Source organism: Hippocampus comes, unplaced genomic scaffold (assembly GCF_001891065.2).
Source record: "Hippocampus comes isolate QL1 unplaced genomic scaffold, H_comes_QL1_v1.1 scaffold21, whole genome shotgun sequence".
Classification (NCBI taxonomy): Eukaryota; Metazoa; Chordata; class Actinopteri; order Syngnathiformes; family Syngnathidae; genus Hippocampus; species Hippocampus comes.
In genome coordinates, this window is record NW_017805745.1 from 1,498,059 (window position 1) to 1,505,738 (window position 7,680).

General features: G+C 45.6%; 1 protein-coding gene across 1 annotated transcript in view; it reads left to right on the forward strand.

Annotated features, from left to right (window-relative positions):
• The window catches only part of LOC109524513 (neural-cadherin), a 203,442-nt gene that overhangs the window by 77,850 nt on the left and 117,912 nt on the right, over positions 1-7,680 (forward strand). The gene's annotated exons all lie outside the window — the stretch shown is intronic.

Sequence of the window (7,680 nt, forward strand, 5' to 3'; positions counted from 1 at the left end):
TCGGGTTTCCCCATCATTTGCCCCATCGATACAGCCACACAGACTTTGACCAAACGACTCTGTCACGGTGGTGGACCGTGATAAAATAACAAAGGAGTGTATAGCCCACGCTCTGATGCATATTGAGATCAACTTCACTCACGTTGGCAGTACACTCGGACCAAAACACTTCAGAATGGTGTCGGACTGTGGAAGACTGGTAAGGGAGTGCATACATTGAGTAAGTGGCCCAAGTTCAGATGCATATTGAGATAAGATCAAGGCACGTGGCTCAATCAAAACTTAATAATAGATAATAGAGGCAGACATCAATAAAATATGGAGGGAGCGCATACACGGATCTAATGATACAAGTTGAAACGCATACTTAGAGCAAATTAACCAGCAAAGTCTACGTAGACTTGAAGGCAATGACCCTGTTACAGTTTTGAGCTGAGATAAAATGACTCGGGAGTGCACACATGGGCTCAATGCATATTTACCAAGATCGGATGAATCAACGTGGCTCGACTTTGGATGAATAGACGTGAAAATGGCGGCAGACTTAGATAAGATGTCAAGGGAGTGCATACACGGAGCAAATGATCCAAGTTTAAATGCATATTTGAGACCAAATTATCCGGCACTGGCTGGAGACTTGGACACCATCCATCCATCCATTTTCCATGACGCTTTATCCTCACAAGGGTCGCGGGGGGTGCCGGAGCCTATCCCAGCCGTCATCGGGCAGTAGGCGGGGGACACCCTGAACCGGTTGCCAGGCCAACACTGCGACAGGGCACACAGAGACAAATAACCATTCGCGCTCACACTCACACCTCGCGGGACAATTTGGAGTGTTCAATCAGCCTGCCATGCATGTTTTTGGAATGTGGGAGGAAAAACTGGAGTACACGGAGAAAACCCACGCAGGCACGGGGAGAACATGCAAACTCCACACAGGGAGGCCGGAGCTGTGATCGAACCCGGTACCTCTGCGCCGTGAGGTCGACGCGCTAACCACTGGACCACCGACTTGGACACAAAAGACCCAATTATGGTTGTAAACCGAGATAAAATGACTCGGGAGTGCAGACAGCGACGAAATGAGCCATGTTCAGATGCATACAGCGCTTACACCAAATAAACCAACATTGACAGTGTCAGCTGAAGAAAATAAAGAGTTTTACATTTTTACATCACTCATTGAAAAACGCAGTCTTGTATCTTTTAAAATTACAACTGAATCGTCATATTATTCCATATATGTTTATTAAATTTTTTTTTTTTTTTTAAACGGCTTGACATTTCCTTACCTCATTTGGTGAAGTTTTGTTCTCGGATGGCATTTTGTAATGCAGGTGTACCTAATGGTGTGTCCGGAGAACGTGACGTGAATTTAATGAGCCCCCTGAGGGAAACCCAATTAACATTCTGGGCAACAGACGCCTCGTTTGCAGTGTTTGTTTGTTGTGACTCGCACCTTTTACTCTTTGTCGTGCCTCAAAATGACTGCCAGACCATTGTCTCACTCGCACACGCGCCACGCACACACTCAGCAGTTGGTGGCGTGTGAGGCAAAGTGACACCGAGACTCATCACACGGTCCGCTAAGGTCTCACGAGCTCACCATTTGCTCTTGAAAATGATTTTTATCATTCTCGTAATGGACGTGGAGCACATCGCACGCCGCCCTCACGCATCGTCCTATCTCGTTTCCCGCTGATGGTGATGGAAAACCTTGATTGCTTCACACACACACACAAGCGTGTATATATATATAGCAAGTGTTAATTTGCTTGTAAGTCAGCCCAGAAAATACAGTGCGTTTCTCGCAGATTTAAGGGGGCCATTAGGATGGGAACGGCTCAGTCAATATGATGATCACGCTCTCCTATTGCAAGCCATAAATAACCGGGCTGTGTCGGAGGGTGTCAATAAACAGTCTTTTCTGCTCTGCGTACTACGCTCTGTTTCGGGGAAGGCGGACACTGGAACAAGTTTTTGTTGAATTTAGTCCGTTTTATTTCTTCAAGTAGTGGCCGAAAATAAAATCATCTGGACCCTGGTGCATTTTGCATCGACTTAAAAAAATGCATCTGCATCCACTCGATGTCATAAGATGGAGTCAATTCTTCGCACCAGTTTATTTATTTTTTTCAGTGGCCGTGTGGATTAAGTGGCAGAGGTGTAAATGTGAATTTCGACCGCATGAAATTGTGCCGGCTGCATACCCGAACAAATGACTGCAGCCACTTTGGAGCCATCCAGTCCTCCCTCAAATGTCACCCTGCCGCTTGTCTCGCCTTAACTAGAACTCTGCCTGTGTATTTTTTGGGGGGGTTGGTGTCAAGATTCTGCTGTCGCTCTCTTGGTTACGCCGTCCTTCCAACCCTCATCTCCAGCCTCAGGTCATTTCGTCCATTCCGGTTGGACTTGACAGGCCGAAAAGCAAGTTAGCCAGTACTGTTAGCATTCTTCAACCAAATGTTGGTCGACTGAGATCAACTAACTGAGGAGTGCACACGCGGCCCGAATGACTCACGTCGGCATGCAGAATCCAACCCAATGAACCTGAACTGGCAGCAGACTTGCCCTAAATAACTCCATAAAGGCAGCGGACTGAGATGAAAGGACTCGGGAGTGCATACTCAGATCAAGCGTCTGGGCTTTTCTGCCCTGTGCGGCATTGTGCTCAGATCGAAGCGTTGAGCAGAGGAAACTTGTTGTCACGCTGTCGTTTTGCCTTCTTTTCTTGTTGTTGGTGGTGTTGTTTTTTCCCCTCTTTTCTTTTCTTTTCCACGATTTAGTCTTTGGCCCTGAGCTGCTGTTTGGTCTGATGGCTGCCCTGCGTCTGATCCCCCGCTTTATGCAACCCACCCGCACGGCTTTGCCCTGCTTTTTTTCCCGGCTCGCCTCAGGCTAACGTATTGTTATTCTGTCTCTTCTTCCTCACCCTCGCTTTTCCCCTTATTAGCATCTTCGGAAGATTTATTTATTAATTTTTTGCTTCCTTCCGACACATCCTCCTTCCACTTTGAAATGTGCCTTTTTCTGCCAAGTGAAAACAACCACAACAGTCTAATGGAAAGGTGGACCCGTCCTATGTCACATTTTGGACAAGGGGCGTGTGCCTGAAACAAAATATTTTGACATTGTACAAATCATGATCAACTCTCCAAAAATAATTCAGGTGAGGAGCATGGCAACTAAATGCTGCTTCACCTTTTTTGGTTCTGCGAACACACAAGGGACCTGTCTCAGACGACCTGAGGGGTCCGCATACTTCGTAGGGTACTCGTACATCTTGCAAGATGATTTCGAGGTTGATGGACCAGCAGCAAGATTTTAAAATCTATTCTTTGACTCGCCGGAAGCCACTGTAGTGATTTGAGGACAGGTATGATGTGATCCAGTTTCCTGTTGATCAAACGTGATTTTTATCTCAGTCTATCACTCTGACGGAGTCATTAAATCTGCATCTCTGCATCGCAATTTCAGTCATGCGCTCCATGTCATGTCATTGCAGTCTATCACTAGAACAGTGGTTCTTAACCTGAGTTCGATCCAACCCTCGAGTTTCAGTGAATCAGTCTCAGGGGTTCGACGGAGCCTCTGCCATGGAGGTTAAGACACACCCGACTCAACATGTCAATTAGCTATGACACGCCCACTTGGCCATCACTGGCTGGTTCATTTTATGCACCATTAAAAAACGTATACTTTATACTTATACTCATTGTGTTTACGTTTTTTTGTTTTTAATAAATGTGCTTTTGTAATGTCTTGAATTTGTAAAAAAAAACAAAAAAAAAATCACATTTTTATTTTTCCACGAATAAAGGGTTCGGTGAATGTGCATATGAACCGGTTGGGTTCGGTTCCTCGAACCAGTTTAAGAATCACTGCACTCAAATTTTGGCTTTTTTTTTTTAAAATGCTTTTCCATGGATGTTTTGAGTTTCGATTTACCAATAAAGTGGCCAGGGAGTGCATGCAGACCTGAAGCGCATGTCAGCGTTCACGCGTGTGACAAATACACGCAAATGTCTGAGAAGATGAGCGGGGACATTAGCCGTGGTACTTTTGTGTTCTCGGAATGTCCTAAAACCTTTTCCGTGTACCATTTGCATCCACTTCAGCTCTTAGGCGTGATGACATCGTCCATTCAAAGCGCCTCCTTGGCTGGACAAAAATGTGCAATGCTAAGACATTCTCTCCAACTATATTTAAACATATGATGTATATGGGGCGCTGTGAGAGGCGCTATACGTCCGCCCGCCGCCTTGAACAAACCGGTCACATCTGAAAACCCACGCAGGCACGGGGAGAACATGCAAACTCCACACAGGGAGGCCGGAGCTGTGATCGAACCCGGTACCTCTGCGCCGTGAGGTCGACGCGCTAACCACTGGACCACCGACTTGGACACAAAAGACCCAATTATGGTTGTAAACCGAGATAAAATGACTCGGGAGTGCAGACAGCGACGAAATGAGCCATGTTCAGATGCATACAGCGCTTACACCAAATAAACCAACATTGACAGTGTCAGCTGAAGAAAATAAAGAGTTTTACATTTTTACATCACTCATTGAAAAACGCAGTCTTGTATCTTTTAAAATTACAACTGAATCGTCATATTATTCCATATATGTTTATTAAATTTTTTTTTTTTTTTTAAACGGCTTGACATTTCCTTACCTCATTTGGTGAAGTTTTGTTCTCGGATGGCATTTTGTAATGCAGGTGTACCTAATGGTGTGTCCGGAGAACGTGACGTGAATTTAATGAGCCCCCTGAGGGAAACCCAATTAACATTCTGGGCAACAGACGCCTCGTTTGCAGTGTTTGTTTGTTGTGACTCGCACCTTTTACTCTTTGTCGTGCCTCAAAATGACTGCCAGACCATTGTCTCACTCGCACACGCGCCACGCACACACTCAGCAGTTGGTGGCGTGTGAGGCAAAGTGACACCGAGACTCATCACACGGTCCGCTAAGGTCTCACGAGCTCACCATTTGCTCTTGAAAATGATTTTTATCATTCTCGTAATGGACGTGGAGCACATCGCACGCCGCCCTCACGCATCGTCCTATCTCGTTTCCCGCTGATGGTGATGGAAAACCTTGATTGCTTCACACACACACACACACACAAGCGTGTATATATAGATAGCAAGTGTTAATTTGCTTGTAAGTCAGCCCAGAAAATACAGTGCGTTTCTCGCAGATTTAAGGGGGCCATTAGGATGGGAACGGCTCAGTCAATATGATGATCACGCTCTCCTATTGCAAGCCATAAATAACCGGGCTGTGTCGGAGGGTGTCAATAAACAGTCTTTTCTGCTCTGCGTACTACGCTCTGTTTCGGGGAAGGCGGACACTGGAACAAGTTTTTGTTGAATTTAGTCCGTTTTATTTCTTCAAGTAGTGGCCGAAAATAAAATCATCTGGACCCTGGTGCATTTTGCATCGACTTAAAAAAATGCATCTGCATCCACTCGATGTCATAAGATGGAGTCAATTCTTCGCACCAGTTTATTTATTTTTTTCAGTGGCCGTGTGGATTAAGTGGCAGAGGTGTAAATGTGAATTTCGACCGCATGAAATTGCGCCGGCTGCATACCCGAACAAATGACTGCAGCCACTTTGGAGCCATCCGGTCCTCCCTCAAATGTCACCCTGCCGCTTGTCTCGCCTTAACTAGAACTCTGCCTGTGTATTTTTTGGGGGGGTTGGTGTCAAGATTCTGCTGTCGCTCTCTTGGTTACGCCGTCCTTCCAACCCTCATCTCCAGCCTCAGGTCATTTCGTCCATTCCGGTTGGACTTGACAGGCCGAAAAGCAAGTTAGCCAGTACTGTTAGCATTCTTCAACCAAATGTTGGTCGACTGAGATCAACTAACTGAGGAGTGCACACGCGGCCCGAATGACTCACGTCGGCATGCAGAATCCAACCCAATGAACCTGAACTGGCAGCAGACTTGCCCTAAATAACTCCATAAAGGCAGCGGACTGAGATGAAAGGACTCGGGAGTGCATACTCAGATCAAGCGTCTGGGCTTTTCTGCCCTGTGCGGCATTGTGCTCAGATCGAAGCGTTGAGCAGAGGAAACTTGTTGTCACGCTGTCGTTTTGCCTTCTTTTCTTGTTGTTGGTGGTGTTGTTTTTTCCCCTCTTTTCTTTTCTTTTCCACGATTTAGTCTTTGGCCCTGAGCTGCTGTTTGGTCTGATGGCTGCCCTGCGTCTGATCCCCCGCTTTACGCAACCCACCCGCACGGCTTTGCCCTGCTTTTTTTCCCGGCTCGCCTCAGGCTAACGTATTGTTATTCTGTCTCTTCTTCCTCACCCTCGCTTTTCCCCTTATTAGCATCTTCGGAAGATTTATTTATTAATTTTTTGCTTCCTTCCGACACATCCTCCTTCCACTTTGAAATGTGCCTTTTTCTGCCAAGTGAAAACAACCACAACAGTCTAATGGAAAGGTGGACCCGTCCTATGTCACATTTTGGACAAGGGGCGTGTGCCTGAAACAAAATATTTTGACATTGTACAAATCATGATCAACTCTCCAAAAATAATTCAGGTGAGGAGCATGGCAACTAAATGCTGCTTCACCTTTTTTGGTTCTGCGAACACACAAGGGACCTGTCTCAGACGACCTGAGGGGTCCGCATACTTCGTAGGGTACTCGTACATCTTGCAAGATGATTTCGAGGTTGATGGACCAGCAGCAAGATTTTAAAATCTATTCTTTGACTCGCCGGAAGCCACTGTAGTGATTTGAGGACAGGTATGATGTGATCCAGTTTCCTGTTGATCAAACGTGATTTTTATCTCAGTCTATCACTCTGACGGAGTCATTAAATCTGCATCTCTGCATCGCAATTTCAGTCATGCGCTCCATGTCATGTCATTGCAGTCTATCACTAGAACAGTGGTTCTTAACCTGAGTTCGATCCAACCCTCGAGTTTCAGTGAATCAGTCTCAGGGGTTCGACGGAGCCTCTGCCATGGAGGTTAAGACACACCCGACTCAACATGTCAATTAGCTATGACACGCCCACTTGGCCATCACTGGCTGGTTCATTTTATGCACCATTAAAAAACGTATACTTTATACTTATACTCATTGTGTTTACGTTTTTTTGTTTTTAATAAATGTGCTTTTGTAATGTCTTGAATTTGTAAAAAAAAACAAAAAAAAAATCACATTTTTATTTTTCCACGAATAAAGGGTTCGGTGAATGTGCATATGAACCGGTTGGGTTCGGTTCCTCGAACCAGTTTAAGAATCACTGCACTCAAATTTTGGCTTTTTTTTTTTAAAATGCTTTTCCATGGATGTTTTGAGTTTCGATTTACCAATAAAGTGGCCAGGGAGTGCATGCAGACCTGAAGCGCATGTCAGCGTTCACGCGTGTGACAAATACACGCAAATGTCTGAGAAGATGAGCGGGGACATTAGCCGTGGTACTTTTGTGTTCTCGGAATGTCCTAAAACCTTTTCCGTGTACCATTTGCATCCACTTCAGCTCTTAGGCGTGATGACATCGTCCATTCAAAGCGCCTCCTTGGCTGGACAAAAATGTGCAATGCTAAGACATTCTCTCCAACTATATTTAAACATATGATGTATATGGGGCGCTGTGAGAGGCGCTATACGTCCGCCCGCCGCCTTGAACAAACCGGTCACATCT